The sequence below is a fragment of the Balaenoptera borealis genome (genome assembly GCF_965194805.1).
Source record: "Balaenoptera borealis genome assembly, chromosome: 3".
Taxonomy (NCBI): Eukaryota; Metazoa; Chordata; class Mammalia; order Artiodactyla; family Balaenopteridae; genus Balaenoptera; species Balaenoptera borealis.
Genome location: NC_138866.1, coordinates 62,381,545 through 62,407,693, shown reverse-complemented (window position 1 = coordinate 62,407,693; position 26,149 = coordinate 62,381,545). Strand labels below are relative to the sequence as shown.

Below are 26,149 nucleotides of genomic sequence, written 5' to 3'. Positions count from 1 at the left end.
AGGGACTCCAAAGGCCACCAGGCCAGCCTCTGCCACACCTCCAGCAGCAGGGAGCCCATGGTCTCCAACACTTCATGCCACGACTTTGGCTGAGGGGCTTTCTGGTCCTTCAGAATCCCAGGCTGAGGCTGTCCTCCTAGTAACTGCTACAGGGGGAGAAGAGGACACGTGCTCTGCCCGGCCCACGCGTGGCCACCTCCTCGCCTCCATTCAGGAGCATTTTTTTTTTGCCTTTCACAGCTTTATTTAAATATAATTGATATACAATAATCTGCACATATTTAAGGTGAACAATTTGATGAGTTTTGACATATGTATGCATCCAGGAAACCAGATAAACAATTAAGGTAATGAACATAGCCATGATTTGCAAAGTTACCTTGTGCCCCTTTGTAATCCATCCCTTCCTTCCCCATCCCCAGATAACCACTACTACTCTGTCACTATGAATTAGCTTGCATTTTCTAGAATTTGTATATAATTGGGACTACAGAGTATTTACTCTTTTTTAAACTGGCTTTTCACTTAGCATAATCATTTTGAGATTTATCTATATTGTTGCATGTATCAATAATTTGTTCCTTGTTATCAGCTGTCCAATATTTCTAGCATTGTTTTGATGTTAAAATCATTTTCATTTCTCAATTGAATTGCCTAGGCACCTTTGTAAAAAATCAACTGACTGTGACCAAAACAAAACAAAAGTATGCCTGATGTACAGGAGAAAGATCAGTCAATAGAAACTGTCCCTGAGGAAGAACAAACATTAGATCTACTAGGCAAACACTATCATCTGTTTTAAATATGTTCCACAAAATAAAGGAAACCATGTCTAAAGAACTAAAGGAAAGTGTGAGAATGGTATCTCACCAAGGAGAGGATATCAATAATGAGGCAGAAATTATGTTTTAAATAAAAGAGTTTAAAAGTACAATACAAAATAAAAAGTTCACTAAAAGCTCAAGAGCACATCTGAACTGGCAAAATAAAAAATTAGCAAACTCAAAAGATATTAGGTTAGTTGAGATTATCCAGTCTCATGAACAGAATTTAAAAATAATGAAGAAAAATGAACAGAGCCTCAGAGACTTCTAAGTCACCATCAAATGCAGCAATACACATATAACAGGAGACCCAGGAGAGAAAAGAGAGAAAGAGACAGAAAAATTTCAAGAAATAATGGCTGAAAAATTTCCAAATTTCATGAAAAACATTTACGTGGACATTTAAGAAACTCAATAAGTTAGAAGTAGAATAAACTCAGAGACCCGTATCTAAGCACATCATAACAAAACTGTCAAAAGATAACAACAAAAAGAATCTTGAGAGCACCAAGAGACAAGCAACACATCAGTTAACAAGAAAGCCTCAATAAGAAAAATATCTGATTTGTCATCAGAAAACAGGAAGGCCAGAAATCACTGAGATGACATAGTCAAAGAGCTTAAAGAAAACACCTGGCAACCAGGAATTCTATACCCAGCAAAACTGTCCTCAAAAATTAAGGCAAAATTAAGGCATCCCCAGGTACATCAAAACTGAGAGAATTTGTTGCTAGCAGGTCTGTCCTATAAAAATTACTAAAGTGAGTCCATCAAGATGAAATGAAAGGATTCTAGATAGTAACTCAAATCCACTGTAAAAAATACTTTGACCTGTAAATGAAAAAACAACATACCAAATATATGGCATCCCACTAAAACAGTGCTTAGAGGTAAATTTATAGCTTTAATAAACACCTCGATGCAGATCTCAAAATCAATAACCTAATGTTCCACTTTAAAAAACTAGAAAACAAAAAGCAAAAGCATGTGGAAGAAAGGAAATAATAAAGATTAGAATGGAGATAAGTAAAATAGAGAAAAAAAACAATACCAAGAAATCAATGAAAGCAAAATTAGTTCTTTGAAAAGATAACAACATTGACAAATCTTTGGCTAGACTATCCAATATAAAGAGAGATATGATTCAAATTACTAATCTGGAAAAGAGAACATTACTACCAACCTTACAGTAATAGAAAATATCTTAAGGGAATACTATGAGCATTTGTTGTTAGCAAGTTAGGTAACCTAAATGGAATGGACAAATTCAAAGAAAAGACATAAAATGAACTACCAAAACTGACTCAAGAAGAAATAGAAAATCTGAATAGATCTATAAAAAGTAAAAAGACGGACTGAGTAATAAAGAAAACTGACCTCAAAGAAAAGTCCAGGCCCAAATGGCTTCATAGGTGAATTCTATCAACTCTTCCAAAGAATAGAGAAGAGAACACTTTCAAACTGTATCAATGAGGCCAATATTACCCTCATTCCAAAATCAGACAAAAACATTACAAGAAAAGAAAACTACAGACCCATATTCCCTATGAATAAAGACACAAAAATCCTCAACAGAATACTAGAAAACTGAATATGGCAATATATTAAAAGAGTTATACATCATGACCAAGTGGGATTTATGCCAGAACGCAAGCTCAGTTCAACATACAGAAATCAATCAATGCAATACACCATATTAATAAAAAGATCAAAACCTACGTGATAGTCTCAACAGACACAGAAAAAGTACTTGACGATAGCCAACATCCCTTAATGATAAAGAAACTCAAAAAGTTAGGAATAAAAAGTAATGTCCTCAATCTGATAAAGGGCATCTATGAAAAACCCACACCTAACTTCATACTGACTGGTAAAAGACCAAGAGTTCTACCCTTAAAAACATGAACAAGACAACGATGTCTGCTTTTGCCACTTTTATTCAACACTGTACAGGAAGTTCTAGCCAAAGAAATTAGACACGAAAATAAATAAAAATCATATATACTATAAAGTGAGAAGCATTACATCTCTATTCACAAATGGCGTGATTTTGTATATAAAAAATTCTAAGGAATACACACACACACAAATCTATAAAAGCTAATAAACAAGTTCAGCTAGGTTGAAGAATACAAGATGAATATACAAAATCAATTGCATTTTTACCCACTACCAATGAATAATTCAAAAGTGAAATTAAGGAAACAACTTCATTTACAAAGCACAAAAAGAATAAAATACTTGGGAATAAATCTAACAAAAGAAATGTAAGATTTGTACACTGAAAACTATAAAACATCAGTGAAAGAGATTAAAGAAGATCTAAACTAACTGAAAGACATTCTATGTTCATGGATAGGAAGACACAATATTGTTAAGATAGCAATGTTCTCCTAAATATATCTAAAGATTAAATGCAACCTCTATCAAAATCCCAAGTGGCTCTTTTGCAGAAAATGAAAAGCTGATCCTAAAATTCATAGGAAAACACAGGGGACCCAGAATAATCAAAACAATCTTGAAAAAGAAGAACAGCAAAAGGTACCAGCTTCCAGTTATAAAATAAATAAGTCATGGGGAATGTACAGCATGTGTGACTACAGTTAATACTGTATTGCATATCTGAGAAGTGCTAAGAATAGATCTTAAAAGTTGTCACCACAAGAAAAGAAAAATGTTGTAATTATGTATCTGGTGACAAACATCAACTACACAAATATCAAATCATGTTGTACACCTGAAACTAAGATGATGTTATGTACCAATAATACCATAATATTTCAACTGAAAAAAAGAGAAGAAAAAGAAGAACAAAGCTGGAGAATTGACACTTTCCAGTTTCTAAGCTTACTACAAATTACAGTGATCAAGATAGGGTGGTGCTGCTATAAGGATAAACATACAGATGAGTGGAATAAAGTTGAGAGTCCAGAAATAAACTCTTACACTGATGGTCAAATGATTTTAAACAAGGGTATTAAGACAACTCAACAGGGGAAAAACAGTTTTTTCAACAAATGGTGCTGTGATGACTGAATATCCATATGCAAAAGAATGAAGCAGGATTACTACCTCATACCATATACAAAAATTAACTCAAAATGGACCAAAGCCCTAAATGTAAAAGCTAAAACTATAAAACTCTTAGAAGAAAACATGATCTTGGACTAGTCAACTGTTTCTTAGATATGACACCAAATTCACAAGAAACAATAAAAAATAAACTGGACTTCATCAAAACTCAAAATTGTTTTACCTCAAAGGGCACTGTAAAAAAAATGAAAAGACAATCTACAGAATAAGAGAAAATATTTGCAAATTGTATATCTGACAAAAGAAACAATAACCCAATTAAAAATAGGCAAAGGATTTGAACAGACATTTCTCCAAAGGAGGTATACAAATGGTTAATAAGCACACAAAAAGATACTCAACCTCATTAGCCATCAGGGAAATGCAAATCAAAATCAAAATGTGATACCACTACCCATCCACTATGATACCAGATACTATACCCAGAAAGACAGATAGTCACAAGTGTTGGGAAATTACAATACCTTCACACATTGCTGGTGGAATGTAAATTATGCAGCTACTTTGGAAATGGTTTGGCAATTCCTCAAAAAGGTAAATATGGAATTAACATATTACCCAGCAATTCAACTCCTAGAACAGTATATACCCAAGAATTGAAAACATATGACCACACAAATGTTCATATCATTATTCATAACACTGAAAAAGTGGAAACAACCCAAATGGCCATCAACTGATGAAGAGATAAATAAAATATAGTATATCTATAGTTATTATTCAGCCATAAAAAGGAATGAAATACTGTTACATGCTAAAACATGGATGAACCTTGAAAACATTGTTAAGTGAAAGAAGCCAGACACAAAAACCACATATTTTGTGATTCCATTTATATGAAACATCTAGAGTGGTCAAATACATAGAGATAGAAGTAAATTAATGGTTGCCAGGGTTAGAGAGTAAGGGGAAATGGGGAGTGACTACTAATGGGTGTAGGTTTCTGTTTTACTGATCTATCTCTTTTAGCTAGCCTAATATTCAACTCCTTGACATCCCAATTTGTGAGATCTGCCAGACCCTATCTGACTAACTAAATCTGAAAGCTAGAACTTCTTGGCTAGTCTGAAAAGAATTAATCTGAAAAGAAATAGAATTAATGGAAATCAGACTGAAAAAATATTTTTTTCCTAAATCTAGAAATTGCAAACTGTTATATCACCAATTACAGATGTTTACTTCAAGCAAACGTATTACCTTCACTTTTACAGGGCCAAAGATTAGCCAGTTCCTAGTATACAACTATTATATAAAATACTGTCTTCTTTGTTTGTTTTTTTAATTGAGTAGTCAGACAATAGGAGAGCAATCAAAATACAGTACTACTAATGTTCTGGATTCAGTTCTATACCTCCAAAATAGAAAATAGTTTCTCAATTCATATCCCTAAACTCAAAGGCATCCTTCTGAATACTGAAAATAGTTAAACATATGCATATTTTAAAATGAGTAAGGGGAAGTAAATACTATTACACTAGGAAAAGAAAATATACTTTAAAACAACAGAGATTAAAAGCAGAATGAGTTAGAATGGGAAAAGTTAATTTTAAACACTGTATAGACCATGCTTCTCAAATTATCTATAAAGGGACAGTTTTTTTTAATTTTTTTAATTCCAATTCAACATAAACCAAAGCTTTACAATAAATTACTAGAAAATAGTGAAAAGCACCTAGAATGGTCTATACTCTATTCTACGAGACAAGTCCCTAATCACACTATTGGATGTCACAGCATTATCAAATTGAGATGAGCTTCTCAACACCTCAATTTCTGCACTTAACATGTTACAGACCTGTAATAAACAGCCGGTAAACTAGCACCAGTCTGCAGGCTACATTTTGAGTAACAGTAGTACTGACTGGGAAGGAATGATGCAGAAGTTTTGATGTATAGGCTGAGTAGCCTTGACACTGGTACAGGAGGTGAGAAATCTGTTCCTGCAATGAATTCACCAATAAAACGTGATTTCAAAAAGTAGAATGATATAGTCAGAGAAGTGGCATAATCTCTACTTCCTAAATTCTCGTTAAAACCTGGTTACCAAATCTCATAAATCATCTCCCCATATTATCTCCCACATACTCAATCCTTTCTATTCACCTTGCCATTAAATCATAATTTCTAGGGTGAGGCCTGATATCTTTAGTTTTTAAAATCTTGGATGCCCACTGCCTTCAACATTCTTGCACTCATAGCTGTGCTCTTATCATTACCTTCCCCCAAACTGCTCTTCTTTTACTTCTATCTACTGAAATTCTAATCATCTTTCAAGGTACACCTCAAACGACCCAGCTTCATGAAGCTTTCTCCAAGGCCTCTCATTTATATATGATCCTCTGTCTTTAATACTCATAACATGTTTCATATTTGACATGATTCTCTTACTATACCATCAACTCCTTTATTCCTTAGCAGTTGCCCAAAACCTAGCAAAGCACTATATATAGTTAGTTATTCAAATGGTTGCTCAGATCTATTATTTTCAGATTTTTAAAGAAATAAATGGAAGCAAAGATGAATAATCATTTTTCTTAAAGACAAGTTATAAGAAATGGCATGATTACAAGAAGCAGCTTACAGTAACAACCAACTTGCCTCTAGAAGGCCCTAAGGACAACTGATGGGGAAAAAAAAAAAAAAAAAAAGACTGGGAACCTTGAAGCTACCGATTTGAAAAAATTCAGACAATGACAACAAATTTTCGGTAACACAAATACACCTTTTACTAGCTAGGCTACTTTAGTCTGGGGTGGTGAAGCAAAGAATAATTTTGCTAAGTGATGTAATTTAAAGATTTCTTTATGTTTATGCAAAATAAAATACCAACAACGAATTTCATTTCCTTTCATTCGTTCAATTCTTTGCTTTCCCAAAATATAACTTTTAAATAAGTCACTCTCTAATTTACCCATTTTTAATAGGTTAAAGACTGAAAATAAAGTACAGAATCTAGACCATCATCAAGTTATTCAGAGGTTTGTACTCTATTTTTTAAAAACAAACTTTGCTTGACTTTGAGTAGGTCATAATATCTGATTCAATTTTATCACCTTTAAGGTTCCAATTAAAATTTGAATGTTTTAAATTCTTCCATAAATTCTGTGCTTCAAATGCATTTTTTTCATGTAATCTTCCAATAATACCTGAGATGTTACTATTTTAATTTTACAGACAGGCAAAATATCTATAAAGTGTTAAGTAAATAATATAGCTGAGATCAGAACACAGATATTATGACTTCCCCCACTATATCACCCTGCTTACGAGCCATTTAATACTCAGGTTTCCATGGGGATCAATTACTACCTGCCACACTGGTCTGTTGAAAAACTTAAAGTCAGGTAACACATGTAAAATGCTTGGTCCACAACCTGTCACATATAAATGTTCAAAAACATTAACTCTTATTTCCAATATATGACAGCTGCTTCTATAAAAATGTTTTTTTTTTAAAACTTCCCAAAGATAATAAAGAGATGGAACCATTATTCATTAAGTAATTATGAGAATGCTAACAATTCCTGAGAATCATAATGTTCAACTAAAGGAACATACCTAAATTCTAAAATCAACCCCCAAATAATATTTAGATTAGTTCAAATTTTTCACTATTCTAAACAACACTGCAGTGATCCTACACACTCATCCACTTACTTCCTTACAAAAAATACTAAGAGGGACTTCCCTGATGGCACAGTGGTTAAGAATCTGCCTGCCAATGCAGGGGACACGGGTTCGAGCCCTGGTCCAGCGAGATCCCACATGCCGCGGAGCAACTAAGCCCGTGCGCCACAACTACTGAACCTGCACTCCAGAGCCCGCAAGCCACAACTACTGAGCCCAAGTGCCACAACTACTGAAGCCCGCACACCTAGAGCCCATGTTCTGCAACAAGAGAAGCCACTGCAGTGAGAAACCCGTGCACTGCAACGAAGAGTAGCCCCCGCTCACCACAACTAGAGAAAGCCCGCGCAAAGCAATGAAGACCCAACACAGCCAAAAATAAAATAAATAAATTTATAAAAAAAAAAAAAGAGAAAAAATACTAAGAAATGGAAGTGCTGGTTTCAAAGCATATACATATGTACATTTAAAATTTTGACAGTTAACAAACTGCCCTCTAATTTAGATTCAGCCAGTAATGTATGAGAGAATCTCTTTCCGTATTTCATATATTTTTAACAGTCCATAAATTAAGGAAATTAACGTCTTTAAATGTTGCAAGTGTTTCTTAGTCTGCTGTTCGTCTTTTATCTCTGTTAATGATGGGTTTTACTATTAGAAATTTAAAATGTTTTATAAAAGCAAATTTACCAATCATTTTCATGACAATTTCTAACTTTGGTGTGAGTTTTAAGAGTTGTCTTCCTTATCCCAATATTTCAAATATATTTTCTTAATTTGCCTTCCATTTTATACTGAAGAATCAAAATAATGTAGAACATATTCTGTTATAAGATATAAAGTAGTGATCTATAAATGTTTTTGTCCAAATGAATTCTTTCCTCCTAATCTTTAAACCACCATTTAATGAAGTGGTCACATGTGCTCCTTCTGCAGCAAACAGAAGTCATCCCTTTTAAATTTAACATCCTTTTTAAATGTACCTATTCTTTTTTTGGTTTTTGTTTCTGTTTTTTTTTTTTTTTGCGCCGCACTGCACAGCATGCGGGATCCTAGTTCCCCGACCAGGGATCGAACCTGCGTTCCCCTGCGTTGGAAGCACAGAGTCTTAACCACTGGCCCACCAGGGAAGTCCCTACATGTACCTATTCTTGACCATAAAAAACATGTGCAAATCTTTCTTAGAGAAAAATATAAATTTTTTTATTTACAACCTTTAAGGAAAGCCTAATAAAATAAATGGAGACCCCTTGGGATAGGAAGAATACAGCTGACCCTTGAACAAGACAGGTTTGAACTGCACAAATCCACTTATACATGAATTTTTTTCAATAGTAAATACTACAGCACTACACAATCCACAGTTGGTTGTATCTGTGGATGCAGAAGCAGGGACATGGAAGGCCGACTATAAGTTACATGCTGATTTTCAACTGTGTGGAGGGTTGGTGCCCCTAACACCCATGCTGTTCTAGGGTCAACTGTAGACATACTACAGATGTCAATCTCCTTTAAATTAAACCTATGGATTCAAGGCAATACAATTTTAAAAATCCTAACAATATTATTCACAGAATTTAACAAGCTGATTCTCAAATTCATATGGAAAAGCAAAAGGCCAAAACACTTAACAGATTTATATTAGCCTCCTGTGGCTGCTGTGACACATTAGAGCCACAAACTCAGTATTCGGTTCCATCTCCACATCTCCTTCTCCTCTGTGTCTGTCTACAAGTCAGTTTATTCTGTTAGATTGGGGGGGAGTGGGTGGTATACACTTCAAAGATGACATGTTGTTGTGCTCACCAGACAAAAGTTTTTAAAAAATTAGATTTTATATAAGGGTCATGAAGATTTCTTTCAGTAATGGTGAAGATTATCTCATAACCTCTGCCATAATGCCATAAACATTTTTCATGTAACGTCCTATTTTTTTGTTTTTCTTTGTTTTTCTGTTTCACATAGGACAGACTTTAGATTCTGAGCCAGTTTTTTTGCACAGGTCCTTCAGGTAACCCAAGGATTCTTTCTGATCAGAATACTGACTTTAAACCTTTTTTCTACCATTCTTAATTGAAAGGAAGTTACTCACAGAAGAGCAACTTTGCTCTCCTCATACCTAATATATTCATTCATGAACTACATAATATTTACTAAGCACCTTTCATATGCCAGGCACTATGCTGAGTCTAGGGATATGAAGTTGAAGAGACACACTTCTACTCTCCGGAAGGCTGTAAGATACAGGCATGCAAATAAGTAATTACACTGTAATAAATAACCAAATTACTAGAAGTAAGTAAGAAAAGTCCCTATGCCTACCAGATGATAGAGAAGACTTCACCAAAGCTCTACAGATTTTCCCCTGAGACTGAAGGAAGAGTAAAGGCTTTCAGTTATAAGTATGATTTTCTTCCCCTGCTTTTTCTTTAATACAATTGCCATCTTACATAATATACTATTAGGTGCCTTCTGATCTACTTTCTCATTGCACCAGCGGGCTTCCTAGAATAGAATTCTTATTACCACTCACATTCATGTAATACTGCTCTTACGTGAAGTATAGCTAACTCATGGTTGGTCCATAATTAATGGGTAGTGGTATTTTCTAAAAATGGATTAATGCACACATCCAAACCATATTAAGTTTTCAATTTAGAGTTCATACAAAGTCTACTTCCTTTCTATAGTAGTTATCACTCCAGACTGCAGTTTTGAAATCCAATAAGTGGGATTATTATTTTGTTGTTGATGCTTCGTTCTTTCTTCCTCCTTCCTTCCTCCCTCTTATTCTTTCTTTCTTAATAAGAAGGTTAAAAGAAATGGGTTATTAATGATGGTACAGCAAATAACATTAGCAAAAGCACAGGCATCACAGAAAGTGATGTCTCATTCAATATTACTGAAATGTAAAATACCAGAGAGGGGTAACAAGAGGTTGAAGAAGATAATGTGACTACGATAAATTTTTCTTTTTCTACCACATTGTCAAAGATGAAAGTTTCATGTCTTAGTAACCTCGAAGATGGTGGTGCCATTTACACAAATAGAAAAAAAAGAAAGAATGAAAACAATTTAGATTGTGTAGACATTTGATCTTAGAAAGAATAGATCTAACAAACATACTAATCACCTATTTTTCTATTTTCTCCAAAATCTATTTCTACTGCATGATCCTTCTAAAAGAAGACACATTAAATAATATATGAACATACATATATATACAAATTGTGACTGAATTTAGAATCCAGAAAAAACAATGTTTTAACTAAAAAAAAAAAAAAAAAAAAAAGAAAGAAAGAAAGAAAAAAGTATGCTTTCAGAATTTTCTAGGACACTGAAAACTTGTAACCCAACATGTTTCTCTTTTCACTTTGGCTGCCAGGAAATCTAAGAACCAAATTCAATGCCTTATAGCTATAATCAGCTCATCTCTGGAACCTGATAATGTTACCTTTAAGTAATGGCTCTTCGGTTGCTTGTTTTATCACTAATTGTTCTATTCCACATTTTATTCAGTCCTATAAGCCATGTAAAATTCTTTGGATGCAATAAAATCCTTAATGAAAGAAATGTTAATGCAAAAATGGCTTACAATATTTTGAAATAGCTTGTTTTACTAAGCAAATTAATCAGCAATATTGTTTATGTAAATAATCTGCTCAGTAAATCACTTCTTCATAAATACACAAAGATAAAACATTTCAATGAAGTCAAATTAATTTTTTAAATCAGTAAGAGTCAAATTAAAGAATATAAAGAGTTTATACAAATTAAAGAATGTAAAGAGTCTAATGACATGTATATAGGATAACTTGCTAACTTTGCACATCAAATCCTAAGAACATATTCAAATATCAAGTTAGTTTATTCTTATAAGCAGTTTACAGTTCACAATGACTCCTACACATTTTCAGATTTCCAGGCATATCTGTTCCAAGCTAATCTATACCACTTTCAAGTTATTTACTTAATGAACATAAACAGTACTTGTTTCTTTTATACATTACTTTTTATACCTAATGAACACTGTTTTTTATTTTTCTAAGATATTTTAATCTGATTTTCTTTCTGAAAACATTAATATATTCAGGTTGGAGAACAATTAGATATTTTTCACAGATATAGTCAATAATCAATTGATCATAAATTTCTTCTCTGAATGTAAAAAAGTAAAAAAATGGGGGCCAAGTTGCTTTGTATGAAGCCAATTTTCAGTCTCATTCATTTAAGAGAACCTCTTATTATCGGCATCTGATGTCCAGTGTCTTGAAAATTGTTGTTTATGTTTCAGCGGTTTTTTTGTTCTTTTGTTTGTCTGTTTCAAGCAGATACGAACATCAGATAAGGAAAGTCATTCCTGACATATGGCAAACAAAGGAGGTATACCTTCAGCTACTCCAGTTTAATGTCTTAAGCGTTTCCAGCCCATGGTGAGAGGAAAGGGAATCCAGGCAGAGCCAGTGGAATCCATGAGTTGAGAAAATGAGCTGATAGTGCAAGGAAACCAAGGTAATTAGAGTCCACAGGACAGAGCACCAAAGAGGAGAGAGCTGTACACAGTGAGATCCTCGAAGACTGGAGAGGGTTCTCTTTCAGTATGATCATAAATACTTGCAAGGAAACTTCCCAAGACAGGAAAAAGTACTATGCGAGAGAATATGGGAGAACAGTACCAGATGCTCACATAAGCTGGGGAACAGTGCCTGTTCCCAAGAGCGGGGCTACAAAAAAATCCCTCATACCTGTGGGCACTGAATAGAATACTCAGGAAGGTATTGCCTCACAGTAGGTAATAATTATCCCTAGATGGATCCACTCAACAAACCCTAAAAGCAAAACCTGAAATGATCAAACTGTTTTCAAGTAATTTAACTGCATCCCAGTAAAAAGCTCAAGAATTTATAGGAATACAAAAATATCCAGAAGCTAAAATTCAAATATGAGACATCCAAAGGTTACTCAGCATACAAAGAAGCAAGAAAACAACCCAGGATGAGAAGAATAATCAACTGATGGAAACTGACCCAGAATAGATAGAGATGTTAGAATGAGCAGAGAGGATATTAAGTTATTTTACTTGTATTCCATATGTTCAAGAAGCTAAGAAGATATACAGACAATATAATTTTATACACACACACACACAAAATGAACTAGATAAAAACTACATCTAAGATGAAAAATAAACTAGTGTGATTAATGGCAGATTGCATGTAGCAGAAGAGACTAGTAAATTTGAAGAGTAGAAATAGGAACTACTCAAGATAAAACACAGAAGAATATAAAAATTGAAAAGAATATCAGTTCTTTTCAGAAAGCTATGAGTCCCTCCAATATACTAATAATACTTCCTAATATATGAATCTGATATTAATATTCAATATACTAATAAATGAAATAAAAGAATAAATAAGTAAAAGTACGGAGGGGAGAAATAACTGGCGGAAAATGGCCAAAAATTTTCCAAACTTTATGAAAACTCTAAACCCACACATCTAAGAATCTTGAGGAACCCCATGGCAAGAAATATTGAGAAAACTGCACCATGGCACATCATAATCAAATTGCTCAAAACCAGTGATGAAGAGAAAATCTTAAAAGCAGCCAGAAAAAAAGAAAAAAAAAAAATATATATATATATACAGAGTAAGATAAAGATGACAGGGCCCAGGGCCCCAGCGCCCGGGCCATGGCGGTGGCAGCAGCAGCGGCAGGAGCTGCCGTCTGAGCAACGGCTGCGGACCGAGCGAACTCGCCCGGGCAGCCCGGGCCCCGGGAGAGGCGCTGCGGCGGCGGGAGCGCAGACGGCTGGAGGCTGTCTACCTCTCCTCCTCCCCGGCAGTGGAGCCCTCGTGGCGGGGTCTGTGCCCGGTCACCATGACGACGCTGGCGAATGCCCAGAATGCCAGCAAAAGGTGGGAACTGAGTCTGTATGAGCTCCACCGGACCCCTCAGATGTGCCAGAGAGGTAGAGCAAGTATTACTATCTTCATTTGAAAGACAGTAAACAGGCTGAAATTACCTTTCCCGTTCCTCAGTTCAGCATGATAGGTAAGTGCATGTAAGATTCACCTTCGGAGTTTATTAAAAATGGAATTCCCGCTGGCCCCTACCTGTAACATTGTGATACAGTAATGGGATGGGACCCTAGAATCTGCATTTTTAACATGCATCCTAGGGGATTGTTATATAGGTAGTACCAGGACTGCACTGTAAGAAATTCTGTTGACCAAGTAAGTGTTCCACAGATGGAAAACCTGTGCCATGCCCATCCCCAGGCCTATCACCAAACCTTAGATCCTCCTATTCCAAAGCTCCTACTCTAAGAATTCCCAATTTCCTCAAGTGGCCAACGTGAGGTACCCAGATTGTGACATCTCACTGTATTTCTCAAGACTCCAATTTCATGGACCACTTGTTTCTAAAACCCCTTTCCCCCAAACCCACCCACCGCCTTTCCACTCATCGACACCTCCAGGAAGCCATCATGGATGGCACAGAGACTGCAGTTTCCCCTTGGTCGCTGCATTCAGAGGTCATGTGCCCCATCTGCCTGGACACGCTGAAGAATACGATGACAACCAAGGAGTGCCTCCACCGATTCTGCTCTGATTGCACTGTCACGGCCCTGCACAGCAGGAACAAAGAGTGCCCTACCTGCCGAAAGAAGCTGGTATCCAAGCGGTCTCTGCAGCCAGACCCCAACTTCGATGCTCTGATCTCTAAGATCTACCCCAGCGGGGAGGAATATGAGGCCCACCAAGACAGGGTGCTCATCCACCTCAGCCGCCTGTACAACCAGCAGGTGCTGAGCTCCAGCACTGAGGAGGGGCTGCGCATGCAGGCCATGCACAGGGCCCAGCGTGTGAGACGGCCGATGCCTGGGTCAGATCAGACCACAACGATGAGTTGGGGGGAAGGAGAGCCGGGGGAGGGAGAGGGGAATGGAGAGGACGTGAGCTCAGACTCCGCCCCTGACTCTGCCCCAGGCCCTGCTCCCAAGCGACCCCGTAGAGGGGGCGCCGGGGGAGCAGTGTAGGGACAGGGGGAGGTGGCACTGGTGGGGTGGGTGCAAGTGCCGGTTCTGAAGACTCTGGTGACTGGGGAGGGACCCTGGGAGGGGGAACCCTGCCCCCCCCAAGCCCTCCCGGGGCTCCCAGTCCCCCAGAGCCAGGTGGAGAAATTGAGCTCGTGTTCCGGCCCCACCCCCTGCTCGTGGAGAAGGGAGAATACTGCCAGACTAGATGTGTGAAGACAACTGGGAATGCCACAGTGGACCATCTCTCCAAGTACTTGGCCCTGCGCACTGCCCTCGAACAGAGGCAGCAGCAAGAGGCAGGGGAGCCAGGAGGGCCTGGAGGGGGTGCCTCTGACGCCGGAGGACCTGATGGGGGAGGCGGGGAGGGTAGGGGTGCCGGAGGAGGTGACGGCCCTGAGGAGCCTGCCTTGCCCAGTCTGGAGGGTGTCAGTGAAAAGCAGTATACCATCTACATCGCCCCCCGGGGTGGAGCTTTCACGAAACTGAATGGCTTGCTGACCCTGGAGCACATGAATGAGAAGTTCTGGAAAGTGTCCTGACCACTGGAGCTCTGCTATGCCCTCACCAAGGATCCAAAGTGACCCCGCAAGGGGACAGCCAGAGGATGGGGACCATGGGGTGTCCCTGAGTCCTGGCCCACCACCCAGCTTCTTTGTCCCCCAGAGCCCCCGAGCCTGGCCAGCCAGCAAGAGGACACAAATGAGGATAAGTGGCTTTTATACAAAGTATCTATATCAGATTCTTCTATATTGTACAGAGTGGGGCCTGCACCCCCATCTACTGCCTCTTCTGTTGCCCCCAACCTCCCATCCATGCAAGATGTTGGGAAGGGTGAAGAGCCCTTCCCTTCATGCCCTTCTACCAACAACAACAAATTTGCTTTTTTCCTCTTTGGGGGGAAAAAAAAAAAAAAAAAAAGATGACAGCAGACTTCTTATCAGAAACAATGCAAGCAAAAAGACAGTGGAGTAAAATCGTTAAAGGACAAAGGAAAAAAGCCATCAACCAAGAATTCTAATAATAGCAAAACATCTTTCAAAAAAGAAGGAAAAATAAAGACTTTTTAACATAAACAAAAGCATAGCGAATCCATCACCAGCAGACCATCATTACAAAAGAAATGTTAAAGGAAATCCTTCCAACAAAAACAAAATGATGCTGGCTGGCTGGAAATATCTATCTCTGCAAAGGAATGAAGAGCGCTGGAAATGGTACCACATGGGTAAATATATATCTTTTTCCTCATTATTTAAAAGTATCTAAAAGATAACTGCTTGCTTAGACAAAACAAACTATTATAGGGTTTACAACATGTATCAATATAAGTAAATGTATGATCAAAAAAGTATAAAGGCTGGGAAGAGAAATGAAAGCACACTCTGTAAAGTTCTTACACAACATGAGAACTGGTAGAATATCACTTAATAGTAGGTAGACTCTGGGAAGTTGAAGATATATAAATCATACTATAAATCATATAGCAACAACTAAAATAATAAAAGATTATAGCTAATAAGACAAAGAAATTTTTTAAAAATCATAAATTTATTCAACTAACATAAAAAAAGGGAAAAAAGAAAACTAAGAAAAGATAAGCCAAATAGAGAACAGCAAGATAATAGACACAAACTTAAATCAAACTCAAACAAATCAATAATAACTTTAAATGTATGTCATCCAGATCTAAATGGCAAGTTATTGGTCTGAATCTGAAAAGAACAATTACAAGTAACAAGACTAAATCAGTAATCCAAAACCTCCTAACAAAGAAATGTCCAGAACCAGATGGCTTCACTGGTGAATTCTGCCAAACATTTAAAGAATTCATACCAATCCTTCTCAAACTCTTTTCCATATAATGGAAACAGAGGGAATACTTCCAAACTCATTTTGCAAAGCTAGCATTACCCTGATAACATAACCAGACAAAATCACTACAAAGAAAGAAAAAAAAAAGAAAAGAACATTACAGGCCAATATACCTGAAAAACATAGATCCTCAACAAAACATTGGCAAACCAAACGCAATAATATATTAAAAGGATCATAACCATGATTAAGCGGGATTTATTCCAGGCATGCGAGAATGGTTCAAACATCACAAATTAACCAATGTGATTCACAGATTCACAAAATGAAGGTTAAAAGTCATATTATCATCTCAACAGATACAGAAAAAGCATTTAAAAAAAACTCAACATCACATTCATAATAAATACTCTCAACAAACTGGGTATAGAGGGAATGTACTGCCACATAATAAAGGTCATATATGACAAGCCTACAGCTAACATCATATTCAGTGGTGAAAAGCTGAAAGAGCAAGATGCCCACTTTCATCACTCCTATTCAACACAGTATTGGAAGTCCTAGCCAGAGCAATTCGGCAAGAAGAGGCAAGAAGAAAAAATAAAAGCCACCCAAATCTGAAAGGACGAAGTATACCTGTTTCTATTTGCAGATGACATGATCTTATAATATAGAAAACCCTAAAGATTCCACTAGAAAACTATCAGAACTAATAAATGAATTCAGTACAATTACACAATACAAAATCAACATACAAAAATCAGTTGTGTGGAAATGTAAATTTGTGCAGTCACTATGAAAAATAGCATAAAGGTTCCTCAAAAAGTTAACAATAGAGAGACTTTCCTGGCGGTCCAGTGGTTAAGACTCCGCGCTTCCACTGCAGGGGGCATGGGTTCGATCCCTGGTCGGGGAACTAAGATCCCATGTCAGGCGGCATGGCCAAGAAATTAAAAAAAAAAAAATTGTTTAAAAAAAACGGGGGACTTCCCTTGTGGCGCAGTGGTTAAGAATCTGCCTGCCAATGCAGGGGACACAGGTTCAATCCATGGTCCATGAAGATCCCACATGCCGCGGAGCAACTAAGCCCACATGACACAACTACTGAGCCTGCGCTCTAGAGCCCACAAGCCACAACTAGTGAGCCCGTGCACCACAACTACTGAAGCCCACATGCCTAGAGCCTGTGCTCTGCAACGAGAAGCCACCGCAATGAGAAGCCCATGCACCACAACGAAGAGTAGCCCCCACTCGCCACAACTAGAGAAAGCCCACGTGCAGCAACGAAGACCCAACACAGCCAAAAATAAGTAAATTAATTAATTTTTAAAAAAAATTAACAATAGAACTACCACATGATCCAGCAATTCCACTTCTGGGTATATACCCAAAGGAAACGAAACCACTACTTTGAAGAGATATCTGCACTCCCATGTTCACTGCAGCATTATTTACAACAGTCAAGACATGGAAACAACCTAAGTGCCTGGCAACAGATGAATGGATAAAGAAAATGTGATATATATTCGTTTGTATGGACATGTGTATGTCCATACAAAGGAATATTACTCAGTCAAAAAAAAGAGAAGAAAATCCTGTCATTTGCTACAGCATAGGTAGACTTTGAGGGCATCATGCTAAGTGAAATAAGACAGAGAAAGACAAATATTGTATGATCTCACTTATATGTGAAATTTAAAGACAGCAAACTCATAGAAACAGAGAACAGAATGGTGGTTGACGCAGGGGGTAGGGGTGGGGAAAATGGGCAAAGAGAGTGAAAAGGTATAAATTTTTAGTTATAAGATAAATAAATTCTGGGGATGTAATGAACAGCACAGTGACAAAGAACAAAAAAGTCATCCAAACATCTCAATTCAAAGGCCGAGAGTCTTAAATTAGATTAAAAATTAAGACTCAAATATATACTGCCACCAAGAAATCCACTTTATATAAAGAAACAAATAGATTAAAAAGACAGGAAAATATATACTAGTCAATGAAAGCAGAAGTCTATATATTACTATCAAAGTAGATTCCAGAGCAAAGACTATTACCAAGGTTAAAGATATCATTTTGTAATGCTAAAGAACTCAATTTATCAAGAGGAAATAATAACCCTAAGTGTTTAGACACCTAATAACAGAGCTTCAAAATACATTAAGCAAAATCTGATAGAACTCAAAAAGAAATAGACAAACCCCCAATTACAGTCAGAAATTTCAGCCCCCCCCCAATAATTTGTAAAAACAAGGAGACAAATTCAGCAAGGATATAGGAGACCTGAACAATACTATCAAACAACTTATCCTAACTGACATTTTTCAAACACTCAACCCACCAACAGCAGAATATATACTGTTTTCAAGTGAATATGGAACATCCATCAAGTTAAAACATATTCCTGACTGTCAAATTTCGATAAATTTTAAAGAATTCAAGTCATAAAACATGTTTTCTGACTATAATGAAATCAAATTAGAAATCAATAACAGAAAGCTATCAGGATAATCCACCAATATTTGAAGCTAAAAAACACACTTGTAAATAACCTATGGATCAAAGAAGAAATCAAAAGGGAAGTTAGAATGCATTCTGGACCTAGCTGTAAATGAAAATACAAAATACCATAATTTGTGGGATGCTGTTTAGGGGAAAATTTATATCACCAAATGCCTACATTAGAAAGAAAAAAGGTCTCAAATCAATAACGTCAGTTTACACTTTAAGAACATAGAAAAAGAGCAAATTAAACTAAAACTAAGCAGAAAAAGGGAATAATAAAGACCAAAGCAGAAATCAATGAAATAAAAACAGAAAAACAGAGAAAAATCAATGAAGCCACAAACTGGTCCTTCTAGACGATCAGTAAAAGAGATAAGCCTCCAGCCAGAGTCATCAGGAAAGAAAGACAAATTAGGAATAAGAGGGGTGACATCATCACAGATTCTATAGATATCAAAGGACAATAACAGAGCATTATGAACAACTTTATACCTATAAATTTGACAACTTACATGAAATAGGAAAATCCCTTGAAAGATACAAACTACCAATGTTCTTTCAAGAAGAAACAGATAACCTGAACAGCCCTCTATTAAAATAGTTAAAAACCTTCCCTCAAAGAAAACTCCATATCTAGATGGCTTCATTGGTGAATTCAAACAAACATTTAAGGGAAAAAAATGATACCAATTTTACATGAACAATTCCAGAAAACTGAAAAGAAAGGAATGCTTCTCAATTAATACTATGAGGCTAACATTACCTGTTATAAAAAAGCAAAAACATTACAAGAAAAGTATAGACCAATATCCCTCACAAACATAATTACAAAATTACAAACATTTTAGAGTATCAAATCCAACAATATATAAAAATGACAAGATATCACAATCAACTTAGGTTTGCAGAGGACTGCAGAGTTGATTTAACACTTGAAAATCCATGATTATAATTTATCACATTAACAGAATGAAAAAAAATTTTTAAACCTGTTAACCTCAATAGAAACAGAAAAAGCATTTGACATATCTAATATCTATTCTTGATGAAAACTCTCAGCAAACTAGAAAAAGAATAAAACTTTCTCAACATGACAAAGGGCATCTATAAAAAACCTACAATTAACATCATATTGTATGGTAAAAAACTGATCACTTTACCCTTAAGATCAAGAAAAAGACAAGGATGTCCACTCTCACCACTTCTCTTCTACACTGTGCTAGAGATTCCAATAAGTTCAAGACAAGAAAAAGATATAAAGGCATCCAGGTTAAAAAGAAGCAAGACCATCTTTATTCACAGACAATGAGATCATGCATGTAAAAAAAAAAAAATCCCATGAAATCTATAAAATACTAATAGAACTATTAAGTGAGTTTAGCAAGGTTTCATGATATAAGCTCAATATATGAAAATCAACTGCATTTCCTTTTACTAGCAATCAGAAATAGTCATGAAGGGGCTTCCCTGGTGGCGCAGTGGTTAAGAGTCCGCCTGCCAGTGCAGGGGACACGGGTTCGATCCCTGGTCTGGGAAGATCCCACATGCCGCAGAGCAATTAAGCCCATGCGCCACAACTACTGAGCCTGAGTTCTAGAGCCCGCAAGCCACAACTACTGAGCCCATGCGTCTAGAGTCCATGCTCGGCAACAAGAGAGGCCACCTCAATGAGAGGCCCACGTACCGCAACAAAGAGTGGCCCCCACTCACCACAACTAGAGAAAAGCCCGTGCGCAGCAACGAAAACCCAACGCAGACAAAAATAAAATAATTTTTTTTTAAAAAATGGTTATGAAGATATCATTTACAACGGTATCAAAAGTAGAAAATATTTAGGGATAAGTGACAAAAGATGTGTAAGACCTGTAGATTAAAAAGTATAAAACGCTGCTAGAGAAATTAAAGAAGCCCTATATAAAATCAAGAAACATACCTTGTTCATGAGTCAGAGAATTCAATATTGTCAATTTTTCCCAAAGTGACCTACAAATTCATCACAATCCCGATCAAAACCCCAGCAAGAATTTGTTTGTTTATTTATTTTTAAGAAATTGACAAGCTAATCTTAAAACGCATATGGGAAGGTAAAGGATCTGGCATAGCTCCCTCCCCCCGCTCCAAGAAAACACAAACCTTTGAAAAAGAAGAACAAAGTTGGAGGGACAACACCATCTAATTTCAAGATGTATTATCAAGTTATGGTAACAACAACAAAAAAAACCACTGTGATACAGGCATCAACACAAACAAATAGATCACCAGAACAAAACAGAGTCCCAAAATAGATCCATACATATATAGACAACTGAGTTTTGGAAAAAGTACAAAGGCAATTCAGTGGAGAAAGGGCAGTCGTTTTCAACAAATGGTGCTGGAAAATTTGGATATCCATATGCAAAAAAATAAACTTCAATCCATACCTCAAACCGTATTTGCAGAGTTAACTCAGGATGGATCACAGACCTAAATATAGATCCTAAAATTTTAAAACTCTACAAGAAAACATAGGAGAAAATTTTTGTGACCTTGACTTTGGGCAAAGATTTCAGATACAACACCAAAAGCATGAACCATAAAAGAAAAACGTGACATATTGACTTAATCAAAATTAAGAATTCCTACTCCTTCTAAGAAAATAAGAGAATTAAAAGACATCCAAAGACTGGGGAAAAAAAAAATCTTTGCCAATCATGTATCTGATAAAGTACTTGTATCCAGAATATATACAGAATTTTCAAAACTAAATAAGAAAGCAAACAACTCAATTTAAAAATAGGTGAAAGATTTGAACTTGATTTCAGCAAAGAAGTTATACAATGGCAAATTAAGCACATGAAAAGAAGGTCAATGTTATTAGATATCAGGGAAACACTAATTATATCCACTACATAACTTATTATAGTGGCTGACAAGAAAAAGAAATACCATACCAAGTGGTGTTGGTGCATTTATGGAGGAACTAGAACTCTCACATACTGCTTGTAAGGATGTAAAATGGTAAAAAAACAAAAAACAGTATATCAGCTTCTAAAAAGAAACACACAACTGCCATAGGATCCATCCATGCCATTCCTAAGTATTTATTCCAAGAGAAAAGAAAGCATATGTCTATATAACAGGTACATCTCACAGCAGTTTTATATGGAATAGTCCAAAACTGAAAACCCACATGTCCATCAACATGTGAATGGGATAATCAAATTATAGCATATCCATACAATGAAATATTACTCAGCAATAAGAGCAAAGTACTATAGATATGCCACCACAAAACAAATACAGAGGAATTTCAAAGTATGCTGAGTAGAAAAACCAATCAAAAAAGAGTAAATACTGTTAATTCCATATATATATAAAATACAAACTAACGTAGAGGAGAGCAGATCAGTGGTTGCCCAGGGAAGGGGTAGGATGGCAGGCAAGTAAGGATGAGAGGAAGGGATTACAAAGGGGCAAAAGGAAACTTTGAGAGGTTACAGATATATTTATTTTCTTGATTGTCTATGTTCCTTATCTTGATTGTCATGATGGCTTCACAAGGTATATGTATGTCAAAAATATGTATATGTATAGGTATATGTATGTACTCAATTACCCCATTGTTCATAGCAGCATTATTTATAATTGCCAAGACATGGAAACAACCTAAGTGTCCATCAATGGATGAATGGATAAAGAAGATATGGTGTATAAACACAATGGAATGCTACTTAGCCATAAAAAAGAATAAAATTTTGCCATTTGTAGCAACCTGGGTGGACTTGGAGGGTATTACGCTAAGTGAAATAAGTCAGAGAAAGACAAATACTGTATGATATCACTTATATGTGGAATCTAAAAAATACAACAAAACAGTGAATATAACAAAAAAAGCAGACTCACAGATATAGAGAACTAGTAGTCACCAGTGGGGAGAGGGAAGGGGGGAGGCGCAATATAGGGGTAGGGGATTAAGAGGTACAAACTACTATGCATAAAATAAGCTAAAAGCATATGTTATACAACATGGAGAATATAGCCAATATTTTATAACTATAAATGGAGTATAACCTTTAAAAATTGTGAATCACTGTATTGTACACCTGTAACTTATATAATACTGTACATCACCTGTACTTCAATTTTTGAAAAAGCATTCAATTATATGCTTTAAATATGTGTGATTTATTTTCTGTCAATTATACCTCAATAAAGCTACTAAAAAGAATGATCCAACAATAATCAATATATTTATTAGCTAAATAAGCGCTTATCTTTTTTTTTAAGTTGAGAAGACTGAACTGTTACCTTGCCATACCAGAAAATTATCAATAACATTTAGTCAATATCCACTTTATGCCAAGAATTATGTTAGCCACTTAGTTAGATACTAAGTTACCTGCTAACTTACTATAATTTTCTTAAGGCCATTAATTGTAAAAAAAAACCGAAAAACAAAGGGGGCAGGGGGAGAGGACAACATGAAACTTTAGCAACTAGACAAGGCCTTATTTCTATTTTTTAATAATTCTAACTTCCAGTTCCTAAAAATCAAACACACAGCAATATCAATAAACACAGTAGATTTAAATCTAAATCCTCCAAGTTCTATAAATTCAGCTGCAATTGTCCTTTAGTGGGAACACATGCCAGGACAAAGGCTTACACCAGATGTTTAAGTTATGTTCTCATATATTGGGATGCACTGAATTCTATAAATACCCTGAGTGAATGGCAGTTCGATTTAAAGGTTAAAAATACAGTTTAGATGGGACCAAACAAAAATCAAAATCCTGGGTAACTGGCGATGCCCCATTATTCTGCGAACTAGTTTCCTCACAGTGTTTACTTTATGTAAAACCTGCACTTAACTTGCAAAAAGGATCTGAAGTGGCTCTCCCATCTGCAAAATGGGAGACCTCTATCTAAGACACCTTTCAGTCTTTGCCATTCTACTCTCTCCCACTCATTTTCTTAGGAACCACATTAATCATATTTCAAAGTAACTGTAACCAGTTAAAAATACAGAATATTTTATTCAATTAATTAATATGTTAGAACCAAGTGCAGGATTTGGAGGTCCATCTGTTTTTGTTCTACATTTTGACAAGGTTTACCTCAGCACCATTTACATCTGAAGCTAGAATATTGTTGTGAGGGATTATCCTGTGCGTTTCAAGATGTTTAGCAGCATACCTGCTACCCACTAGATGCCAGTAGCACCTCTCTCCAACTGTGACAACTGAAAGTGTCTCCAGACATTCTCACTGTCCCCACGGGAGCAAAACTGTCCCTGGTTGAGAATTACTGTTCTAAAATGAGTGCAGTAATCTCTCTGTATGGACCTCCTGCACTCACAGGGCAGGGAGTCTGAAAGCACAAAGTCCTCCATTTGAAGGTTCTTAAGGATATTTTAAATGTTTATGTACAGTATATGCTCCATTTAAAAATAAATAAAATAAATTTCTAAAAAGCAAAGGGGTTTTTTTTGTAAAAAAAACTGTTTTGTTTTCAAACTGAGAAAGCTAGGCACTAAAAAATATCTGATATGTATGACCTCTTAATTTAGACCACGTCTCCAGGGTGGAAAAAAACTTCTATGCCAAAGAAGTATATATGAACCATTTCTTAACCATTCCATAACTAAAGAACTGTGGCAGATAATTTAGGAAATGTCAATACTCTATTGGAACTCAACTTTATAGCTCTGCCATTACCCAGCCTACAGTTTGTCCCAAGTAGGTATCAAATTCCATTAAGTCTTCAATTTCAAACTGCCATTATCTGTGATAAATCTCCTACATCCACACATTAACTTTCCCTGTCTCAGTCTCCTAGCCAAATTTTTCTTCAACAGCTTAACTCTCAAATAGAATTTAAATAAAAAGATGATAATCTCAACTATATTTAGAAGATTTATATTTTCTTGAAAAAATCTTTTTACATTGCTAAACTGGATTTAACTGCTTTCTTACTATTCCACAGGAATAAACACAATTTACTTGTGATATAGATTTGCTGCCATCAAGGTAGAAAGAGTAAAAATCAAACTGGAGACATGAAATCTGGGTTCCAGTTCTGGCTCTGCCTCCTAGTAGCTGGATGACCACTTAACATTCCCGAACTTCAGCTTTCTCATTTGTAAAAAATGGAGGATAATAATTTAACTAACTCTAGAGTTATTGTGAGGATTAATTATAATTTATGTGAAGTCATTCTGTAAACAGTAAAGTACCATACAAATGTTAGGTATTGGTGTTGTCCTGTTGGTATGAGTAAACCATATAGTAGAGAAACATGCACCTCAAATAAAAGACTTATGTCACTGAATAAACGTCATTTTTCGAAACGAACATTCTTTAGGAAGAGAGCCTGAGATGATAAACTCTGAACTAGGATTCAAGCATCTGGGTTCTAAACTCAGTTCTGCCATTAACTCTCTGTATCAACAAAGGCAAACTAACTTTCCTCTTCACCTCAAATTTCATCTAAAAAGAGCCAAGTATTGGACCAGTTGTTCCTTAAGTATTATTACAGCCCTTACCAGCCCGAGAAATGACCAAGCGTCCAAAAAATTCCTTTAACACCATATCCACAACTCAAGAGCAGTTTGGTCGGCCAGCAAAACAGAGGGCAACAGACGGTAAGAAAATTTTAATTAAAAATAGAATTCTATATAATTCTCGAAAAGCAAAGGAAGCTATAAACTACCTTGTTTTCTATAATTAATAATAGTTGCACCTCTAAATGATAGTAATTATGAACAAGGTGCATTAACAAGGGCGGGTCTCTTTCCCACAAGCTTTTTGGGAACCACCCATTTCCCAAAGAGGTATAACTGCTTCCTCTTTGCTCTCCTTAGCCAAGAAATTTGAAAGATTAAGGCTTATATTGTCTGAGAGATTTTTTTTTTTTCATTTCACTTGGGTGGGGATGGCGGTAGTCATCTGACAAACATATCCTATAAACACCATTATCCGCAACACCAAGTCTCCCTAAAGTCTAAAAATAATCTAAGTCTTTAGAGTAATAAGTTTTTAAAAAAGAGTTCGGGTTATTAACTCAAAATGAGAAAACCCCGTGTTAGTGGGACTAGTGTTTGCCAACTGCCAAGGGTTCCCTTCCCCAAATTATCCGCCCTCCCGCGTCTCTGCAGAGGCGACGCCTCGCCCTCTACTCCCGCATCAAGCCAGGGCGGAGGGACAGTCCCCAGGGGCTCCCAGGAGAGGGAAGGCCGGACAACCCAGGCCTCCGGGCGCCACCACCCCTC

At 36.4% G+C, this 26,149-nt stretch overlaps 1 protein-coding gene and 1 pseudogene across 11 annotated transcripts in view; one reads left to right on the top strand and one right to left on the bottom strand.

Annotated features, from left to right (window-relative positions):
• Window positions 1-26,149, bottom strand: part of RALGAPA1 (Ral GTPase activating protein catalytic subunit alpha 1) — a 227,625-nt gene that overhangs the window by 198,456 nt on the left and 3,020 nt on the right. The gene's annotated exons all lie outside the window — the stretch shown is intronic.
• LOC309625120 (E3 ubiquitin-protein ligase RING1-like) lies at window positions 162-26,130 on the top strand (annotated as a pseudogene). Its single transcript has 2 exons — window positions 162-13,502; window positions 14,026-26,130. The product of its transcript is annotated as an E3 ubiquitin-protein ligase RING1-like (transcript).